Source organism: Chenopodium album, chromosome 7 (assembly GCF_948465745.1).
Source record: "Chenopodium album chromosome 7, dcCheAlbu1.1, whole genome shotgun sequence".
Classification (NCBI taxonomy): Eukaryota; Viridiplantae; Streptophyta; class Magnoliopsida; order Caryophyllales; family Amaranthaceae; genus Chenopodium; species Chenopodium album.
The window spans coordinates 8,543,068-8,567,100 of NC_137840.1; the positions used below are offsets into that span (position 1 = coordinate 8,543,068).

Below are 24,033 nucleotides of genomic sequence, written 5' to 3' on the forward strand. Positions count from 1 at the left end.
TCTTTGCTCCAGAGACGCGTGGGCATATTATTCAAGCTCTTTGTTCATAGACGCGTGGACATATCATCAAAGCTCTTTGCTCCAGAGACGCGTGGGCATATTATTCAAGCTCTTTTGTTCAGAGACGCGTGGACATTTCCTACAAAGCTCTTTTGCTCCAGAGACGCGTGGGCATATTATTCAAGCTCTTTTGTTCAGAGACGCGTGGAAATTTCCTACAAAACTCTTTTGCTCAGAGACACGTGGGCATCCTATTATCAAGCTCTTCGTTCAGAGACGCGTAGACACATCATTTCGAAGAACATATAAAAAAGAAGCTCTATTGTTCAGAGGCGCGTGAACATATAAAAAAGAAGCTCTTTGTTCAGAGGCGCGTGAACATATCAAAAGGAAGCTCTTTGTTCATAGACGAGTGAACATCGAAACAGAAAGGTGGCGTTCCCTAGATTGTGGAGAGTTGTCACAAACAACTGAAGATTGTTTCAAGAGAAGCAATCTTCGATAGTATTCCCTTGGATGTGGAGTACTATCATAGCGGAGGAGGATCGTTTCAGGCGAAGCAATCTTCTAATTTGGAAGCAGTTACGGGCGTAGCGGTTTTCAAGCGGGATGGCATTCTCTAGCTTGTAGGAAGTCATCAAAACAACAATCGGTTACTTTCAGAGACGTGTGCTCGACGGTGTAAGATACGCGTTTCTTAACTCTTTTATCTGTTTAACTAATGCTAGTTTTGCAGGTATCGGCGTTACAAGAGTGATTTAGGATCGTAGAACATTCTGAATCATTCTCCGTCCCTATCGCTACTTTGACTTTTGTTTTCGAAACTCGCGTTTCTCCAAACTCAGTCAAAGTGGGGGCTTCTATAGACACCCATTTGTTTCTCCCCAAAACCAAACCCAGTGATGAGAACCTTTCACGTCGAATCATAATCGAATGAAGTGAAAGTGTGGAAAGTTTAGTGTTGCAGATAGTAATAATTTCTTTTCTCTTCTCTCTGTTTTTGAAAACTTATTTTAAGAAAACAGCCAATCCAGTTTTGTTGGTCCATGATATGGGTCCAATAGTAGTGTAGTTGGATGGGGCTTGACAAGAGCTTTCCAACGATATATTATAAGCTCAATTTCGATGAATATTGAGGAAGTTATGGCCAATTTACCAAACTGGGCCGGTTTGAGCCTTATATGCGGCCCAATAATCTTGGGGAGGGCCTAATATGATTTATCATTCCTATTGCAATTAGGAATGGGTTTAGTCTTCTAGATTCTTCTAGAAGGTTCTTTTCATTCCTAATTCAATTAGCATTGATAAATTGTCTTTTGTTGACTTTTCAGAGTTTTAATTAAAATCAAAAAGCATTTTAGAGGAAAAGATACGATTTTATCCTCCAGTACGGCAAACTTATCTTATTTTCGAAAACGCGTCAAAAACAGGCCTGGCGTCTGACTCCAGGCATTGACGCTTGGAACCAGGCCTGGCGCCTGGCGCCAACCATTGGCGCCTGGTGCTAGCCGTTAGCGCCTGGCGCCAGCTCTGTTTTGCGTGCGCCAAGTGCTCTGTTTTCATATTTTATCTTTTTGGCTGATTTCTCTATAAATAACGTATTAAAAACTCCGTTTTCATTCAGCAATTCTCACGAATTCTCACCTACAATCAGTTTTCATTCGCAATCATTAATCCTTTAATTCTCTCTTAATCATTCACCAATTCTCATCAACAATCAGTTTTAATTAATATTCACCAACAATCAGTTTTCAATTCTCTCTTTCTATTTTCTAAACTAGCTTTTCAAATACAAAATTCCGCATTCACAAGATCTAGAAACACCTAGCCATATTCGAAGTTGCCTTCGACCTAGACGTGAAAGGTTGTATTTCTGAGGGTTTGGTCCCAAATCTCTCTTTCAATTATTTAATTTAATTGTTTGTTTATTATTTTCCTTGAAGTTACTAACGTGTGTATTTTGTTATTAGAAAGAGGTACGAGGCATCAAAGTAAGTGCTTTAATGGTTTTTACTGTTTTATGATGTAGAAATCATGTTTATATTGTTATTATGATATTCCTAGTATCATGTCTAGGGTAATTTTAATATCAAATATGCTTATTATGATTCCTGCGATGCTTCCTATATTCTTCCTAATGTTTATGATTGTTAGTATCATGTTAGGGTTAAAGATTTGATTTTTATTGCTTAGTGACATGCTAGGGTTTGTTATTAATCTTGTTAGTATCATGCCTAGGATCTTGCTATTATTATGCTTTAAAATTAACATGAACATGATTATGATTATAATTGTTATAATTTATGATGATTATGATTATTATTATTATTATTATTATTATTATTATTATTATTATTATTATTATTATTATTATTATTATTATTATTATTATTATTATTATTATTATTATTATTATTATTATTATTATTATTATTATTATTATTATTATTATTATTATTATTATTATTATTCATGATTATTATTATGATGATTATTATTATGTTGCTTGATATGTATTGTTATTGCTTGATCACGCCTTTTATGCATGTTTAAAGGGAATTGGTACTTGTAATCACGCTTAATAAGATAATTGATAATCTTGTTAGGGTTAATTGTGATTATATTTCAAGTGATCGCCAATAATAGTTTTGTTTGTGCATTAATATTCAACCAACATAGATAAACAGGTTTAGGGTTAATCCTATTGATTGTATGTTAGTCCGAAAGAGCACATGAATACGATCAGAATAAAGTAGAGGCCTATTATTAGGGCAGGTTCAATCTCTTTTAGGTTGGATTTGTACCATCATCCCCGAACCCTTATTTGGTTCTAGACCTTATGGAGTTGACGATCTCTTGGATCGTTAAGGGGTGTAACCTTCACCCTGTGAACGGTTTACAAGTTCCTAAAACTTGTTGGCGACTCTTTTGCTCTATCTTCTTCCCTATTGGACGTCACCGTACTTTAGTGTATGATCACAGTGGGGTTCAAGCTAGGGGTTAACGCTTGAAATTTATTCCCCACACCTATGAAGAGCTCTCCTTCTTTTATCTCAAAGTTTGCATCACGCTTTTTCATCACGGCTGCCTCCTGGGGTGAATCAGGAAGCGTGCCGTTTGTGAGATACGCTCGGATGCCATCCATACAAGTAGAACTTCGGTCAAGAATTCCAATGGGCTTGTCATCATATATGCTTCGCTTTTCCATTATTTCCCAAAAGACTAACCGAGGAGTATCACAAGAGGAGGAGGATGCCGATTTTGATAGAGCATCCGCTTGATTGTTCTTAGACCGGGGCACTTGACTTAGATGTAATTCTTCAAGTGTCCCCGCTTCAGCCTTGACCGCCTGCAGATACTTAATCATAGCCGGATGGGTGGCTTCAAACTCACCATGGTATTGGCTAACGACCAACTGAGAGTCTGAGCAGGCGTCACTTTTTGTTGCCGCTGTCGCCTTACACATGCGGATACCGGCTAGTAGAGCTTCATATTCCGCATCATTGTTTGAGGCCTGGAACTTAAACCGTAGTACATACTCATATTTGTCCCCTTCCGGGGATTAACAGATTATGCCTGCACCACAGTCGTTCATAGTAGAGCTCTTGTCTACATGCACCTTCCAAACCTGAACAAGGTTATTCGGAGCAACCGGCCTTGTCATTTCGACAATGAAGTTGGCAAACGCCTGACCCTTCATTGCCTTTCTTGGTTCGTAGGTGATTTCAAGACTTTGCATTTCAATAGCCCGTTTGAGCATTCTTCCGGATGATTCCAAGGTTGTCATTGGCCGCTTGAGGGGCTGATCTGTGTAGATCACCACCAGATGTTCCAAGAAGTATGGTTTCAACTTCTTAACAACCATGTAAAGAGCGAGGCCAAAATTTTCAACCATGGGGTACCGAAGTTCGGCATTCCTGAGCACATGGCTAATGAAACAGACCAAGAGTTGATTGCCGTCTCTCTCAGCAAGGAGAACAGCACTGAGGGCATGATCTGAAATGGCTAGGGACATGAAAAACGTCTCCTTTGGCAGAGGGCTAACGAGCCTCGGCAAGGAGTGCAAATGCCATTTCAATTTCTGAAAGGTCGCCTCAGCATCATCTCCCCATTCAAACCTAGTCTTGTTCTTGATTGCCTGGAATAAGTAGAGGCATTTTTCACCTGATCGGATGAGGAATCTCCCAAGCGCAGCCAGGCAACCGGTAGGACTCTGAGCTTCCTTACAGCGTGGGGTGACTTCATGTCAATCACCGCCTGTATCTTCTCGGGGTTAGCCTCTATCCCCTTTGATCAATCAGGAATCTGAGAAACTTCCAAGACTCAACACCAAAAACACACTTTTGGGATTTAACATGACCTTATGCCGCCTGAGTGTGGTGAAGGTTTCTCGGAGATCAGCAAGGTGATCCGTCTGTAACTTGGATTTGACTATCATGTCATCAATATATGTCTCTACATTCCTCCCAATCTGATTAACGAAGACTGTATTAATCATCTATTGGAAAGTAGCCGGCGCGTTCTTCAAGACAAACGACATAACAGTATAGCAGAATAACCCCTGATCAGTGACGAAGGCCATCTTCTCTTGATCTTTTTTCCACAGGGGTATCTGATGGAAGCAGGAGTAGGCATCCATGAAACTCATCAAGGCATGACCGGCTGTAGAGTCGACCAGACTGTCGATCTTTGGGAGCGGATAACTGTCCTTTGGACTTGCCTTTTTGAGGTTTGTGTAATCAACACACATACATCAGGTACCATTCGGCTTCTTTACAAACACAACATTTGTAACCCAGTCGGGAAAGTTACATGGCCGATTGAACCCATCGTCATGCAACTTTTTTACTTCGGCAGCTGCCGCCTGACTTCTCTCCTCTCCATGGTTTCTTTTCTTTTGCCGGATAGGATTCTTTTTTGGATCCACGATGAGTTTGTGGACTGCGAGATCCAGGCTGATGCCTGACATCTCCTCCACTTTAAAGGCAAAGATGTCTTTGAATTCTTTTAGCAGATGGTGCAAGTATGCACCAATTCTTTCAAAAGCAGGCGTCCCCACCTTAACCGTCTGCTCTGGACGGTTGTTTTCCAGAGGGATATCAATGTGCTCACCAGTCGGCTGGGGACGAAGATCATCTGACCGTTCCCCGGTCAGTGATTGCTATTTCTTTTCTTTCTTCACCTCCACCAGCTTTTCAGTATTTCTTTTCTTTATGGCTCCTGGAGGGGGAAAATCAGGGTCCTTGACATTTTCAAGGTCTATTGGCTCCTTAAGCTGACCAGCTGCAGAAGGAGTCGGCTTAACGTCTGAGAGCTAACACTCTCTTGTCGTCTTCTGATCCCCGTTGAGGGATCTAACAGTGTCATAATTCCTTTCATACTTGAGAAGTGTAGACACCCATTTGTGTCTCCCCAAAACCAAACCCAGTGATGAGTACCTCTCACGTCGAATCATAATCGAATGAAGCGAAAGTGTGGAAAGTCTAGTGTTGCGGATAGTTTTAATATCTTTTCTCTTCTCTCTGTTTTTGAAAACTTATTTTAAGAAAACAGCCAATCCAGTTTGGTTGGTCCATGATATGGGTCCAATAATAGTGTAGTTGGATGGGGCTTGACAAGAGCTTTCCAACGATATATTATAAGCCCAATTTCGATGAATAATGAGGAAGTTATGGCCAATTTACTAAACTTGGCCCGGTTTGAGCTTTATGTGCGGCCCAATGATCTAGGGGAGGGCCTAATATGATTCCTAATGCAATTAGGAATGGTTTTAGTCTTCTAGATTCTTCTAGAAGGTTCTTTTCATTCCTAATTCAATTAGCATTGATAAATTGACTTTTGACTTTTCAGAGTTTTAATTAAAATCAAATAGCATTTTCGAGGAAATTATATGATTTTATCCTCCAGTACGACAAACTTATCTGATTTTTGAAAACGCGTTAAAACCAGGCTTGGTGCCTGACCCCAGGCTTTGGCGCCTGGAACTAGGCCTGGCGCCTGGCGCTAGCCATTGGCGCCTGGCGCTAGTGTTGGTGCCTGGCGCCAGTTAGCCAGGGTTTGCGCCAGCTCTGTTTTTTATGTGTCAGACTCTGTTTTGTTTATTTTATCTTTTTGGCTGATTTTTTCTATAAATAACGTATTGAAAACTCCGTTTTCATTTACCAATTCTCACGAATTATCATCAACAATCAGTTTTAATTAGCATTCGCCTACAATCAATCATTCATTCAATCAATTCTCTCTTAATTCTTACTTCGCTTTTTCATACAAAATTCCGCATTCACAAGATCTAGAAACACCTAGCCATATTCGAAGTTGCCTTCGCCCTAGACGTGAAAGGTTTAATTTCTGAGGGTTTGGTCCCAAATCTCTCTTTCAATTATTTAATTTAATTGTTGTTTATTATTTTCCTTGAAGTTACTAACGTGTGTATTTTTTTATTAGAAAGAGGTACAAGGCATCAAAGTAATTACTTTAATGGTTTTAATTGATATTATGATGTAGAAATCATGTTTAAATTGTTATTATGATTCCTAGTATCATGTTTAGGGAAAAGGTTATAATATCAAATATATTAAATATGATTGTTGTGATGCTTCCTATGTTCTTCCTAATATTTATGATTGTTAGTATCATGTTAGGGGTAAAGATTTGATTTTTAATGCTTAGTGACATGCTAGGGTTTGTTATTAATCTTGTTAGTATCATGCCTAGGATCTTGCTATTTCTACTATGCTTTAACATGATTTATGATTATTGTTGTTTTGATTATGATTTTATTATTATTATGATTAACATGATTATTATTATGGTTAATATGATTGTTATTATGATGATTATTTCATTGTTATAATTTTATGATCATGATTATATTTATACTTTCATTATTATTGTGTTGCTTGATGCTTATTTATTGTTATTGCTTGATCACACCTTTTATGCATGTTTAAAGGGAATTTGTACTTGTAATCACGCTTAATAAGATAATTAATAATCTTGTTTAGGGTTAATTGTGATTATGATTTCAAGTGATCGCCAATTATAGATTTATTTGTGCATTAAATTCAACCAACATATATAAACAGGTTTAGGCTTAATCCTGTTGATTGCATGTTAATTGGAAAGCGCACATGAATACGATCAGAATAAGAGGCCTATTATTAGGGCAGGTTCAATCTCTTTTAGGTTGGATTTGTACCTTCATCCCTGAACCCTTATTTGGTTCTAGACCTTATGGAGTTGACGATCTCTTGGATCGTTAAGGGGTGTAACCTTCACCTCGTGAATGGTTTACAAGTTCCTAAAACTTGTTGGCGACACTTTTGCTCTATCTTCTTCCCTTTTGGACGCCACCGTACTTTAGTATGTGATCACAGTGGGGTTCAAGCTAGTGGGATTAAAGCTTGAAATATTCCCTACAAGAAGCATGAGAGCTGGGATGATGACGGCCTTGCACTCGTTCAAAGTGGGTCGGCCAAGAATGATGTTGTAGGCGGTCATCTCTTTAACCACCAGGAACCGGACGACCATGTGCCGCCCTTGTCCCTTTCCCCCCCAGTCGGATAGGAATGTCAATATGTCCGACTAGTTGCACGACTCCTCCCCCAAAGCCAAATAATGGGTGGGAGACGTCGCGCAGACCGTCCTGCTTGTAATTAAGTCGGGACAGACACTTGTAGCTGATGAGATCATAAGAGCTACTCGTGTCTAGGAGGATCTGGCCAAACAACTGGTTGGCGACCTTGCATTCAATGATGACTGGGTCATCATGCAGTCGTTGAACTTTGCCTCGATCCTTTTTAGTGATGAGGACGTCTGGGAATATGCCACTTGAGGACGCCTGTCCATCATCAACTGAATGGATCATCCTCTTCAGATGATCCTTGGTTCCCCGGATGGTCGGCTCACCGCTTGCGAATCCGCCTGTTATGGTGTAGACCGAATCCTTGTCAGTATCCGAGATACTAGTAGGCTGGACAGTTTTTGACGACTGCCCCGGATTTGTCTTAGAAGCCGCTTTGGACTTCAAGACATATGACTTCAGCAAGCCCTTGTCAGCCAAACGGTCCAACATGTTGAAACTGTAGTAGTCGTTGGTGTCATGGCCCACCTCCGGATGGAAGTGGCAGAATTTATTCTTGTTCCTCGACTGAACGAAACTCTTTATAGGATTCGGATTCTCAATGGTCAACCGGTCCTTCACCTTTTTAAAGATAGTGTAGCAGTATTTATTGAATTCATACCGCGAGACATACGGTTTGAATTGTTTCTTCTTTTTGGACGGCTGATCGGATTGTTCAACCTCCCAAACTTCTTTTCTCTTTTTGCTCTCTTCAGCTTTCTGAGCCGGCTGAGCAGACCGACTTTCCTTTTGTTTATCGGCTTCTTTGAGTTCGACTAATAGCTGGACGAGTAGAGGTCGGTAGCTTGAATAAAGCTCTCCGCCTCTATCAACGCCTCTTGTAGGATAAAAACCCTCTTACGGATAAGGTCGAACTTAAAGGTCGACCCATCCTTCAAACCCTTGAAGAAGTCTGTATAAGCTACCTCGTCAGGCAGCCCCTGGATTTAAATTCTTACCAGGTTGAATCGATTGACATAGAAGTAGAGCCCTTCTCTATCTCCTTGCTGGATGGTGCTCAAGTCGAGACTTGTCTTTTTAGTAGGGATGTTCATCGAGAAGTTGGAGGCAAACAGGAAGGCAAGCTTCCTGAAGTTATCGATGCACCTGGCTGGCAGGTTGCAAAACCATTGTTGGGTAATGCCCTTCAATGTAGTCGGGAAGCACCAACACCACATAACATCCTCTAGCCCGTGCATGTGCATGAGGTTGGAGTAGGCCATGAGGTTGTCCTCCGGGTTGGTGGTACCATCATAAGCACCTACCAACACATTCTTAACCTTGGCCAGCTGTGTGGCTTCGGTTATTTCCTTGGTGAACGCAGAAGTTTGTTCACTAAGTTTGAGCAGTCGGAGCTTCCAGTCCAAAGGTTGGACGTTATATGCCGCCTGACCCCCAAAGAGGGCCGGCTGCATGAAATGAGGAGAATACGGGCCGTAGACCATAGGGGGTACATACAGTTCATTGTTGATCATCTTAGGGCCAGAACGGACGGTATTACCGCCTGTATGGATCTCATGCAAGGATTGAGCATTCCCTGCGGATGTATTCTTGAAGCTGTCTGGAAAGCTCGAAGTAGAGGCTGACTTAGACAGCTGCTGACACTACTACAAAAAGCGTGTTTTCAGGACGCTTTTTAGGCCTTTTTTCGACGCTAAAAAGCGTTGAAATTTTTTTTCTCGACGCTGCTAAAAAGCGTCGAAAATTCGTGAGTCGAAAATTTTTATGGACACAAAAAAGCGTCGAGATTCTCGACGCTTTTTTATGTCCTAACTAATATACGAAGCGTCGAAAATTACATATTTCGCGCATTATCCCAAATGTGTGTAGTTTTTTAGCGACGCTTTTACCTGTCCACATATTCAAATTTAGAGACGCTTTTTATTGTCTTGCGTTTATTGATATCAACCCGTGGTATGGCGGGAAGCTCTTTGAAATTTGAAAATGTGCAAATATGTAGACATTAAAAAGCGTCTAGAATTTTTTTTAAGCGTTTTTTTTCCTTTTATTAAATTATTACCATCATACATACATTATAGTAATTTAAATTTATCATAAATTAAATTAAATTAATAACATTAAAATAAAAATAAACAAATATTCTATATAACTAGATTAAAAAAAAAAACAATAATTAATCACCCAACAATAATAAGAGTATGTAGTTAATTACCAAATTTATAAAAGAAAACATCAACACAGTACAATCATTAAAAAAAAAAAAAAGTCGCATATTATAGTAGCTTGTCCCTAAATAAATACATCACTAATATAAGACTAAAAACCAAAATAGATAGATGATGGCCACATTGATCGATATAGTCGCTTGTTGATGCTCAAGTGTCCCGACCTATTCTTTTGTTGCACCTACATTGCCTTTTCCAATCTTCAAAAAAAAAAAATACAAAGTATAAATTAGTACATTACACAATATAGGCTCAAGATTCAACATGTTGTATTTAAACATAGAATTGTGAGTTAAACAAAAAAAGCCAAAAGGTCTTTCATCATGAGTTCTTGGCTAGATCAGTATTGCGGACAAATCCAAAGCTTAACTGAACAAATCATGGATCAAGTAATACAAAAGCTGGCACGGAATTCTATAAGCAGTACCTTCAGTTACATCCAGTAGTATACAAAACAGTAATTGTCAACACATATTGTTAAAGAAATAGTGGATCTAATTTACAAAGACAATACACGAAAACAAGCAGAATAGCCCCATACTCAATACTACTTTGCTATCCAGATAAGTTTAAGGTTTATGATGTTAATTCTTGCTTTGTTCAGAGAGGTTACTTCTTAAGTGTCCCAATTTAGAAAGTGTTCATGCAACTGATTGTGTAAAATCGATGCACGAGGGTATTGAAATACATGTATATCCTATGACTATGCCTGTCTACTATCTCACTGTTATTTCTACCTTATGTTTCAGCTGCATGGTCAGTGCCCTGGTAGCATTAGTATGGAGCTTTAGTGGACGTAATTGTATGAAGTTGAGACCATTTTCTGCAGCTTGTCAATCCTAGGTGCTAGGATTGCATAAACTTATTTAGTTATGGAGCTGACATCCATGATGAAATCCTTGCAGATTGAAAATGCTCCATCAGAAAGCCATTTACTAAGCAAACGGATGGCTGATGGATCCAAGAGAGTTAGAGTTTCTCACATTCTCAGCCAGCAGGTAATTCTTACACTATATTACAGAAAATACAAAGTTATTCATGGTTTTTATGCTTCTACTACTGGTGCTTAATTCTTTTCTAGTCACCATTGTTTATCTTGGGTGAGCTAACTCACTAAACTAATTTGAAGTGAAACCAAAACTTGCATATTTCTTTTCCTTTGTCAAGCTGTCATGAACTTCAAATGTTCTCCAATATACATCTAGTCTTTGTTTTCTGAACTATTTGCTTCTATCCTAGCCTCAGAAGGGCAGACAAGCAGCTTATTTAGGTTGTAACTTTATTTTACTTAAAAATAGAGTTGTTCATGGACGGGTCAACCCGCTAAACCCGCCCAACCCGGCCCGCAAAATAAGCGGGCTTGGACAACCATTTTGAAAAAAATTGAAAATTTGGGCGGGCTAGGCCTGGCCCGTTAATATAAATGGGCGGACACGGACAAGACAATATGTACCATGGGCTAGCCTGCCCGGCCCGTTTATTTCAAAAAGTAATAGTTTAATGATTTTTTAGTTAGTTGATTTTGTAGTATATTTTAGAAAATAAATACAAAGAGACTATATTGGACTCTAACCTATTATTAGCTACAACTATTTATTTCAATTTTATGTTTAATCATTATACTTGTATTAAATAAGTTCATTCTTTCCTTTTTTTTCACTAACATATTTCACAAGTTAAATATGTTTTTTTCTAGTATCATTAGTGATCAAGAAATTTTTAAGATAACTAAATCGAAATAATATTAACATATGTAAATGATAAAAAAAAATAATTAGTGTTAGATATATGTAAAACAAATATTTTAGGCACGTGAGCCCGCGGGCAAGCCCGACCCGTTAATAGAGCGGGCTTGGACAATTTATCAAGCCCACATAAAAGCAGCAGGGAAGACAAGTAGTATAAACGGGAGTATTCTAGAGTAGAGATCCTTAGGCAGATTATTATTATTACACACACACACACAAGCTCTGACTTTCACACACACACACACACACACACAAGCTTTGACTTTCACACACACTCACACACAAGCTATGAATTTCACACACACACACAACAATTTTGAATTTCAGTTCTGATTTCAAATATGATTTTCAGTTCTGAACTTCAGATTTGAATTCAGTTTTGGATTTCAGTTCTGATTTCAGTTATAAAGAGAAATGTGACTTTGTTACCTGATTCTTAGCCTTTCCTAAGAATTCAGATGCTTTGTTTAAAAGATCCGGAGATGCATTCCCTTGACGAATTGCACCTACAAATTGAGAAAATTGTCCAACAAGCGCTTTAAGAAGAAGACTATTGTGGCCGACCCGGTCTTTCAGCTTTTCATTTTCTTGAGATAGTGTATCATTTTTTTGTGCAAAGCATTCACTTCTTCTTTAACACTATCCATCACAATATTCCTCTTTTGAACTTTTCCATACCTTCCTTCCTTAACACACCACGTACTCCGAAAATTTCTCCCCTTTTTAACCCCTAATCCGTAGCCCACAAGACGATTTGGAATCTCATTGCCATACATAGTTTGCTGAAATGCTTCATCTTTGAGCTCTTGTTCAGACATCTTAGGGTGCATCATCCTCAGCTCTTCAACCTTAGCTTTAACATCATCCTATACCAACATTTAGGAGTAATGTAAGACCACAAATAACACAAAATCACACCACAAAATCTACATAAAATGATACCAGATTTCTGTCACAAAACCATACCACAAAATCTTCAGTGACTATGTCAGAAAGAAATCTTCCGTCTTTACCCGTATGGGTTTTAATCCACAGCGCTAACAAGCTCATTTTTTGTCCATGTTCATCTTCCTATAAATAATAAGGCAAAATAAGCATTAAATATGTGTACAATAGTATATAACGCATATAACCTGGCTTTGCTCTTACTAACATCCTAAGTAAATATAAAATGACATATATATTCCATACATAATCAGCTTGTTGGTTTGCAAAACTTTTAGAGCCAGATGTATGAATCTGATTTTGAGAAGCTCGTGCCTTTTTACCGCATGCTGACATAGTCTGCAATCACATTTTCAGATTTTTTAGTTAGAGATTAATTACAGCTTAATAGAGTAAACAATAAGGTAAATATTGTCCTTACTTTCCCGTAATCCGAATCCCAATATTTTACCAACTTAACCCAGTTACTACTGGTAATTCCATGTGGCACATTATTACAAATATCATCCAATTTCTTCTCCAATGGCTTGTAATAAATCAGTTTCAGAGAGTATTTGAACGGCCTACAACATTTATTGGCACGCTTCAAAGCTTGGTTGTCATATTCCGCACCAGGAGGAATCATAAAACGGTCCTTCAATAAAAATATTAGTTAAAAATATAAATAAGTAATCAATTAGAAGTAAGAGACCGGCTAAGTATGTGTGTTTAGGCAATGACAGGGGATGTCTTAATAAAAATATTAGTTAAAAATATAAATAAGTAATCAATTAGAAGTAAGAGACCGGCTAAGTATGTGTGTTTAGGCAATGAAAGGGGATGTCTTAATAAAAATATTAGTTAAAAATATAAATAAGTAATCAATTAGAAGTAAGAGACCGGCTAAGTATGTGTGTTTAGGCAATGACAGGGGATGTCTTAGGGATGAATATACTTACTCTTATGTCTTTAATTATTTTCCCTTTAAAATGCTTGTCGATTGCATGCCAATCTTTTTCCCCAACTGGACAATGTGCTCCATCTTCGCAATCATACAAATGAATTTAACCAAAATATGTCCACCCTTCCTAATTGGCTGGCATAAATAATTGAATTCGACATAGTACTGGACGTCGTTATTACTCCATACGTCAATTGGAAGAATAATACCACTTACTAATGTAGTATTACCCTTAGCATCTAAATAAAATAACAAAATTAAGTTAAAAGAAATAATCAGTTTAAGTGGATTAGCAAGCAAATTAAGTGGCAAGCAGCAAGTAATATTATCAGTTATACCTCAAACCAAATAGAAAAAGACTATTGAACATTCTGGAAATTTTAGAGCTAGTAATTTGTAAGGCAACCCTTCCAAACATCTTAAAATTTCATACTGCTCTAATTCTACCAGATGGAATTTGGCTGAAATTTTTAACAGAAGTAGTACAGGATCTATGTAGCATTTACCTGATTTTTATACCGTAAATAAGCATGTGTTATTAGTGTTGTTTGTCAAGGAATAATGAGTATTTTAGAATGTAATACACAGAAAAGAATACAAGGATGATGATTCTCAATTAGCATGTATGGTAAACTGAGCTTCTGCCTTTGTTTAAATATCAATTATGTAAGCCTTTAATTTGCATAATTTCTGCTTTTATTCCTTATATTATGAATCAGTGAAGCAATGTATGCATTGATGCATTTTTTGTCTCTCTCAAAATACAACTACCTCTGATCTGTTACTTGAAATTTATATTCAAACAAAACCTATGTTATTGTTATCATTATGGTAGGATTTTTTTTCTTGAACTAGCATAACGTGTTCGGTTCCAATTGGTTATGATAGATATATTGATTCAGACAAAAACCTCCCCAATCCTCCGGACCAACAAAAGACAGCATGAAATTAGCACTAGCCAAAGGTATAAAGGTAAACACTTATTGCAAGCATAAGTTCAACATAAGTTATGAAGGCAGTCAAGCCAAAATCCAATAAGTGCATAAGTTCAACATATTTCTGACTGCTCTTACTCTCATTTACATAACACAATTGCATACATGTTATTGTGGTTTTTAAAAAAAAAATCTACATATTCTACACCATACCCTTGCCTTTACAACAGTCTCCACAAGACTATAGCCCTTTTTATTTATAGTGCCTAGCTATTGGTGACATAAATTATCTATTTGCTTTGTGCTCTCAAGTAAGCTTAATACATTTACATTGGTATTTTGATAAACAGATGTTCTAGATAGTCGGAAAGTCATTGAAATTGTTGTATAAACAGTCAATTGAATTATCATATTTCATTACATCATGATTTCATTGTTTATGTTTTAGCTTTGACAACTATCCCGGATTGATATAACGCTCTCTACTGGGCATTTTTTTAAAATTTTTTTTTTTTTTATATACCATTTGCTTTTACTTATAAGGAAAGAAAGTAATGTGAAGTTTATTTGTTTATGATGGGGGGAGTACATGCAATTTGTTGTTTGCTAAGACTCTAAGAGTGCTGAATACATCTCTACAATTGCATGTACTCATCTACTCTACCAAAGCTATTCACAAACACCCCCACAATAACAACAAGCAGCAGCAACAGGTCAGAAACACACCACAACAACAACAAGCAGCAGCAGACAACTTTAATAGAAATATTTACCTATGGTTAGAACCTCCTCCTTGTCGTCAAAATCTATGTCTGCAGGCCAATCCGGAAGTGCTTTTGGTCGTAAAGACTTAGATTGTTTCGGGATCTTTTCTGATTCTTTTCCACTGTTTTTTCGTTCTTGATTATTCTATGGAGCTGTTGCTAATGTTTTAACAGCACCAGTCTTAAGGTTCTGAATTCCTCGTCTCACAGCTTGCTCGAGAGGTTTATGAGAAGTAGAAAGGGAGTTCGATGATGAGTCTGGTCTAATTGATTGTGGAATGTTAGGTGGGATATTAGGTGAGACTTTCGATGAAACTTTTGCTGGATATTTTTTCTGATAACTTGATGTAGTTGCTTCTTTGACTGAACTCGATGTTGAACCAGGAGGGTTTTTCCAAATGGATCCTAAACTATTAGGTGGTTGTTGGTCAGATTTTGTAGTGGTAATGGGTGGAGAAAAAGTTCCCCATTTGTCATCTTTAAGTACCTCTGTATGTGGTGACTTAATAGCTTGATTTTTGGTGGGTTGTGAAACAACTTCAGTAGCAGATGACTCACGTGCAGTAGTTGTAATTGGTGACTGTGCTAACAGTGGATCATGCGACTTAGCTGTGGCAGCAAGTATTTCCCTTGCTCTCTTGCTTCGATAAATCATCTTTTACCTGATAAAACCATAAGATAAGCTACAGTAGTCTATCAAAACTGATATAAACACAAGACAATATATGTACATCTAAACTATACATCTATGAATACACACACATCAGTTAACCAAAGAAACTGCATGCCAATTTAGAAAACAACAGATTCACACAAAACTATGCATAATGTATCCTGGTTGTAAGTTTAGGGCATTTAGAGACAACTGTTCTAAAAACTTGAAACGGAGTTGGTAATTCGGGTTTAAAACAATCCATAAAGCACAAAAGAAGCAATCATCTTCAGCCAAAAGTTCCAAGTAGTTAATGCAATCAAGTTTTCTAGCACTTCTAGGCTTCTAGTACACACCATAATCCATATGTTTAATATAAAGCACCAGCAAGTATAAATAAAATGCATGAAGACTTGTAAACACATCAAGAAAGATTAACAAAAGAAAAAGATAAACAAGAAGCACAAGAATTTTGATACCCCTGAATTTTGTAAAATATTGAAAGAAAAAGAAAAAGAAAAAGAAGAAGCACAAGAAAAACAGCTAAACACATCTACAATATAACCCAACACTGTAGCTCATGAATTTTGCAAATACACACACACAAGCTCTGAATTTCACCTCTGATTTAAGTTCTGATGTTCAGAGTTGAATTCAAAACTAAATTCCAAAACTGAATTCAGATTTAAATTTCAGTTCTAGAATTCATTTCTGATGTTCAAAGCTGAAATCAAAACTGAAATCCAGAACTTAATTCAGATTTGAATTTCAGTTCTATTTTCAATTCTAGAATTCAGTTAACAAAAACAAAAATTAAGTTACAAAATACAAACTTTGATGAATTAGAATAACTAAATGAAATATAAAAATACACAACCATCCAAATTTATGAACTCAAATCTATAATAAATTATAAAAGTTGTAAAAAAATTATTCTGGTATATCAAACAAGTCCTTAGGCTTAGTTTTCACAACATGACACCACCCTTTTTGTATCTCATCCTCAATATAAAAAACTTGTTTTGCTTGAGATGAGAAAACAAATGGATCATCACGCAAAAATCGACCAGTGTGCATCAACTTTGAGAAATTGATACAAACACTTCCATTCGGATTTGTTTTGATACCCCTACGGATATCGACCCAATCACAACGAAACAATACAACCTTATAAGAACCATAATAATCTAATTCCAAAATTTCTTTTAGTTTTCCATAATATTCGTGACCCTCTGCTTCCACCATGATTCCTGAATTCTAAGTTACTCGAAATCGCTCACGATCCACAATATCAAATTTGTAACCATTAATAATAACACTTTTCATCCTTTTCCCGCGGTTACTCAAGCCACCGGCTAAGGCTTTTCTTAACTTTCCATCTATCGTGCTATCATCTAAATTATGGACCTATAATTCGAGAATAATAAATTTAGAATTAGAAAGTTGTATAATATGAAAATAAAAAGACCCTAAATGTAAAAGCATATGACCTGGCTTTGCAACCATCTGCAAATTCATCAATTATCCACTGATTTTCAATAGATTCATCAGCTTGACTTCCTCCAACGTCATTCTCTTGCCTCTTTAGTTTTAGGAACTCACTATCGAGATTGTAAATTTTATGTTAGTAACAAGTATATATTGGGCGCTTTAAATAAACCCATAATGCTACTTACTTGAGCACCGGGGTTAGTTCATAAGAATGAAGTAAAACATAGCGATGAGCTTGCTTTAAACTTCTACCATCCAAACGGACATTTTCTTTCTTTCCAACAACACGACCACCAGAGTTATACAAATAGTTGTCAATGTTTGATACACCATCCTCATTCCTTATAGGTCTATTGAACATAATCTCAACACTTTCTAAATATCTCGAACAAAATGCAATTGTCTCCCACAAAAGGTAACCTTCCGCTATAGATCCTTTCGGTTGCACTTTATTGCTTACATGAGATTTCAAAAAGGCCAAGTACCTTGAATTATAGTAACGATTTTGTATGTGAATGTGAAAGAATAGGAAAAATTATTATATAAAAATTAAATAATACAAATAAAAAGAATAATAATAATAATAATAATAATAATAATAATAATAATAATAATAATAATAATAATAATAATAATAATAATAATAATAATAATAATAATAATAATAATAATAATAATAATAATAATAATAATAATAATAATAATAAAAATAAAAATAATAATAATAATAATAATAATAATAATAATAATAATAATAATAATAATAATAATAATAATAATAATAATAATAATAATAATAATAATAATAATAGTAGTAGTAGTAATAATAATAATAGTAATAATAATAATAAGTACCTTTCAACAGGATACATCCATCTATAATGAACCGGTCCGCCTAGTCTGACCTCTTCCACTAAATGAATTAGTAGATGAACCATGATTGTAAAAAATGTTGGTAAAAAGTCTTTTTCAAACTTGCAAAGAGTCAACACGAGCTTTGATTGAATGGTATCTAATTCCCTTGTATCTATAGCAGTTGAACATATCTTTTTTAAAAAGTCAGACAACTCCTCAAGCAAGTCAATAACTCTTGTGGCATTCGACGTCCTTAAAGCAATCGGGAGGATATCTTGCATGAGAATATGATGGTCGTGACTTTTCATATTAATAAGTTTCCGTTGCTTTAGATTCACACATCTTTGCAAATTAGATCCATATCCATCAGGAACTTTCATCTTTTTTTAAGACTTTCAAAAATCGTTCTTTCTCCTCGTTAGACATGGTGTATGCATCCGGCGGGATGTAACCTTGAGGGTTGATCCATAGATGAGGTTTTATATTCAAATTCTTTAGGGCTTCTCTGCCACTCTCATCATCCCTACTATTTTTCCAAAGAACATCATCACCATCGGGATCGCAATCATCATCAAGTTAATTGGCAGCTTTTTTCCCTCTTTTTTTAGGAACTTTTTTTGTCTTCCCATATACATACTTTACCCCTTCTTGTTGCTTCAAAACTTTGGTCCCGCTGGTACGAATCGGAGCAATACCATATTCTTCTTTCCCATCAAACAAATTAGCTTGTGAACGATATTGGTGATCAATAGGCAACCATTTTCGATACCCAGGGTAGATAATTTTTCCACCAAATCTATCTGAATAAGTAGAACGAGTACAAGAAGGACAAGCTTTGTAGCCTTTCGTACTCCAACCTGACAGCATAGCATAAGCTGGAAAGTCATTAATAGTAGAGTGTAGGGCTGCTCGCAGTTTGAAGTTGCTTCCACTATAAGAATAAAAAGCATCAACACCTTCCCACAATAATTTCAATTCATGGATTAGTGGTTGCAAGTACACATCAATATCCATACCGGGACCAAATTTACCAGGAATAATTATAGAAAGAATAAAGGATGATGGTTTCATGCAAAGCCATGGTGGTAAATTATAAGGAATGAGGACCACCGGCCATGTACTATAATTTGTGTTCATAAGACGATATGGATTAAAACCATCACTCGCTAGGCCTAATTTAACACTGCGAGGATCAGCGGCAAACTCTGTATATTTTTCATCAATTTTTTTCCAGGCCTCGCCATCAGCAGGGTGTCGTAGAATCTTATCATCCTTACGATTAAAGTGCCATCTCATGTCCTCTGCAGTTTTAGATGACATGTAAAGCCTCTTTAATCTAGGGATAAGGGGAAAGTACCGCATTACTTTAGCTGCCTCGCCTTTCTTACATGCTTCTTTTCCTTTTTCATTTACATCACCCTCCTTTCCTTTCACATTTTTCCACCTTGATGTATGTCATATATGACACTCACTTTTATTTGCGAAGTCGCCCCAATATAACATGCAATCATTTGGACATGCATGAATTTTCTCATATCCTAACCCTAAATCATTTATTATCTTCATGCCTTCATAATAGGACGATGGAAACTCCTTAATTATGGGAAATGCGTCAATTAGAAGTTCAAGTAATTTATTAAATGACTCTGCAAACCAATGGAACATACACTTTAGGTGAATCAAATGCAATAGAAATGAAAGTTTCGAAAAAGTAGTACACCCCTCATACAGGCCTTTTTCAGAAGCTTCCATGAGATTTTTATACTTTACCTGTTCTTCATTTGAGAAAGTTGATTGATACTCATCATCTACCTCACGATAAATGGTAAACCCCTCATCCATGTCATATGAATTGTCATCTTCAATACTTTGTTCATTAAATGATGGATCTTGATTTTTGTCGGTTTGTCGTGTATTAACTCTAAAAGCTGCTCTTAGTAATCCGTCCATATCATCTCGACCTACTGCATTTACTTGATCATCACTTAGATCATAGGTCTTACTCCCTTCATCTTTACAATGAAATACCCAATTTCTATAGTTTTTATAAAAACCATAAAATAAAATATGGCCTCCAATTTCTTCTACATAATTCGTTTTATTTAACTTGCACTTATTACATGGGCATTTAGTTTCCCATGTATTTGGTAAAAGAGTCTCTTTAGCAAGTTTCAAGAAGTTCATGCAACCTTTAAAATAAACAGGATCACCTCTTAGTAAATCAATCAAACTAGTATCCATGTCTACAAAGAAGTATATAATTAATTGCTAATTAAAAACAACGACATTAAAAAAAATAAAAAAAATCATGTTACAAGGATCCTTAAACCAATATATAATAGGGACATCACTTTCACTAAGTAAATAGACATCCATCAAACTTATAATATCAAGAAGTTTATCCACTTAAAAATAATGTAAGTAATTCAAGCCTACAAACTTGTTGATGGGTGAAAGAAGAAAATTAGAAAGAAACATGCAACAACAAATAAAAATTTATACAAGTTTTTCAAGCAATTAGAAGATATAGTACATGAAACATCCAACTAGGGAAATCTAATCAAGCCTACACAAATGAAATAAGTATATGACATACACTAATCAAGCCAACAATCTTCAAGAAAGTCATATCAAAACATAGTAGAAAAATCCCAAACTAAAACCCTAGAAAACGCCATCAAATTCATCACAAAAACCCATAAAAAACTTTTTTTTAAAAAAAAATAATACAACAACAACAAGGAAATCTGAAATTTTTTTAAAAAAATACCTCTTTTGAGTAGCCTGAAAGTCCCACAAGATGAGAGTCACACACTTTTCGGTACAGATCCGCAGGAACTATTGGTTTCTGGGCAAATTAAATTGTTGGATTAGAATGTTAGATCATACATATAGGCTCCTCATGATAATCCACCCCACATATAAAGACTCAAACTTCTTGGTCCAAAATAAGAGCTAAAATATGGGCAATGAAAGAGAACTAGGCAAGGGGAGGCAGTACCGCAGTAGTGAGCGATTTATAACAGTGTCACAAGTTTCATGCATTATCATTTATCAAGCTCTAAATTATACTCTGTAAATGTATTTCAACTTAAATTGATCTTCACACCTGCTAATTATCACAACCTTCATTATCAACTCAACCTAATTCTTCAGCAATATACATATCATCTTAACCAACTAACAAACTTATACATTCTTAACAATAAGATTTGATTCATCAGATCTTGTTTTACATTTGTTTTTCAGATTTCTCTGCATATCAAATTATGTTTCTAAACCTGGGTACGTTATTGCTTACACTGGCTTCCACATTCAGTGAGTCTTTGATATTTTACTATAGCAGTGCTATGGTTGTTAGGATCATCCTTGTGGTACTACTTGTTCTTTTCCAGGTAATTATTGATTTTCTTGTATGTAACCTGTAGTTTGTAAAACTTTTTTCCGATTTCTGGTGTGTGTTTTACTGAAAGTTCTTGTGGCACATAAAAAAATAGATATTTGTTCCAATAAATTCAATACAAGACTATTTAATAAAAGTAAATAAAGTTTAAAAGACATAAAATGGCATTTTAAGGAACTAGAACACCATAGCCAGCTTAAAAGGCAGACATAAAGCACATAATCTCATATTCGGTCTAAGACTCTAAGACAAAGAAAAATTTACCACTGATGATCACTTGTGTAAAACAAATAAAAACAACCACAAATAAAGATATGATGCAAATCCAAATTTCTTACAAGCTGTACTCTTCCAAATAAATCGGCCGTGAGTATTGGGGTTGATGTCTAATGATTTATAAGGGAATGAGTATTGCTTCTAAGAGCAAAGCATGTGAAGACAAAATGCAATCATCAGCCACCAAATCACCATAGATAATTCATATCAAAAACCCATAAAATTCAAAAATAAGAAAATTCATATCAAAAACCCATAAAATTCATATCAAAACCCCATAAAATTAAAAGCCTATAAAATTCATATCAAAAACCAGAAAATTCAAAGCCTGTAAAATTCATATCAAAAACCCATAAAATTCCAAACCAAAACCCTAAAAAGCGCCATAAAAATCATGAAAAAAAAAACCCAAAAACTATAAAAAAAAAAAAAAAAAAAAAAAAAAAAACCAAAAAAAAAACATGGAAACCTTGGATTTGAAAACAGAATTCACGAAAAAAAAACAATATAAAAAGAAATTAAAACATCTAATTTAGGGCAAAAAATTACCTCGCAATAAGAGATCGATTCTTGTTCTACACCAACTCAAAATCGAAGACATGTAAAGAATAATTCCCAATTTTAACGAAATTTAGATAATTGTGAGATATTAGGTACCAAAAACAATAGATATATACCAAGCAACAATATTGTATAGAAAATTTGAAGTTGATACCTGAAATTTATGAAAGTGACGATCCAAAAACCCCCAAATTCCTTGAAGTTTAGCAAGCAAAACCCAAAATTTAACCAAAAAGGAATGATGTTTTTCTTGTCGCTGATGATGGAGTCCAGGTTTAGAGGAGAGCAGAATAGTGGATGGGCAGTTTAATTGGGAATTTGGGGGATTTGGGAGCCTGATTCTAGTGAGGGTGAAAATACAACCCGCGTGCTAATTAGTTTTTCATTAATTAAAAATTTCAAAATTGCGGGCATCCATACTCACGTGCATAGCACGTGATTTTCTTAACGCTTTTAAGTGTCGAGTCAATCTTCGACTATAAAAAATGTCGAAAAAGACGGTACCAAAATACATACGGGGACGCCACACCAACAACGTCGAACCAAAAGCGTCCAAAAGTACGCTTTTTGTAGTAGTGTGACTTCTCCTGTAGGTGATGATTTCCCGGGCATCAGGAGTAGAGTTTTTGTTTCCCGCCGGCTGTTCACCCCGGCGGGTGTTTCTTGTATTCTTCTGGGGTAGAAGAATTTTGGACTAGTCAAGGGTCCCGACTACCTGTCCCTGACTGGATTTATCCTCTTTGGAGGAGTCTTTCTTGCCGAGTGACCCTTGCTTGGGCCAACCCTGCTCTTGGTGATCAGATCCTTGATTTTACCCTTGAAACTAGTCATGAATTTTGTGAGTTTGTCCTGGGTGACTGGGGCGGATCTGGCTGACAAGGGGGTCGGCTTATACCCGCCTGGCTTGCACTTTGTTCTAGAGTGTATCTGGGACGAATGCACTTGGTAATCAGAGAGCCATCCTTGGCTATGTAGGTTTTGACTTGAGGATCATCATTCTCATGGTCAGTAAAGACCTCCGGCTGGTTAACCAGATGGTCAGGAGGTGGTACAGACTCTTGAACCATCCTTGAGGTACTCTCCCCAGAGACGACGCCAAATGTTTTGGGTGCTTTTTGTCCCTCGGGAGAGTTACGACTCAAAGACTGGTTGCGCGCGGCCTGTACTTGCAATACAAAGGAGACTCTTGGTGGTTGGAGCTTCGCCTCCAACGATCAAGTTAGTGCTTGAAGATAAACGGGAGAAAGTGCGGAAAAAGGTGAAATCTTCTCGGATTCCAAGATTAGGTGATTCTCTGATGTAAGAGAATGTAGGGTCTACTGTAATAATTATAGATGCCCCAAAAATAGGGGAAATCTCCTTATTTATGGGGTCATTGGGAAATGTGCCCTTGATTAGGTCACTCTGACCTAATCATTCTGGGCTGTGCCGAATTTCGGCTTTCTCGGGATTTGAGCCATTGAAGGCCGTCTTTTTCTCCCAAGTTCTAGGAAGGACACGTGTCAAATGGAGTTTGTCCCAATTCGAACCAACCTGGGTATGACATGTGTCGAGGTCTGATTGGACCATGTGGCATGGGTAAAATTACCCAAAACAGATACTTATTGTTCATTGTTTGACTCAAACTCAATTGAACATATATGTATAGATAGGAAT

General features: G+C 36.5%; 1 long non-coding RNA gene across 1 annotated transcript; it reads right to left on the reverse strand.

The window, feature by feature from the left end:
- Positions 1-20,866: 20,866 nt before the first annotated feature.
- LOC145640879 (uncharacterized) lies at positions 20,867-22,728 on the reverse strand. The gene is made up of 3 exons (XR_014114994.1): positions 22,532-22,728; positions 22,366-22,391; positions 20,867-20,985 (listed from the first exon to the last, which is right to left on the reverse strand). It is a non-coding gene; the product is annotated as an uncharacterized LOC145640879 (long non-coding RNA).
- Between the last annotated feature and the right edge of the window lie 1,305 nt (positions 22,729-24,033).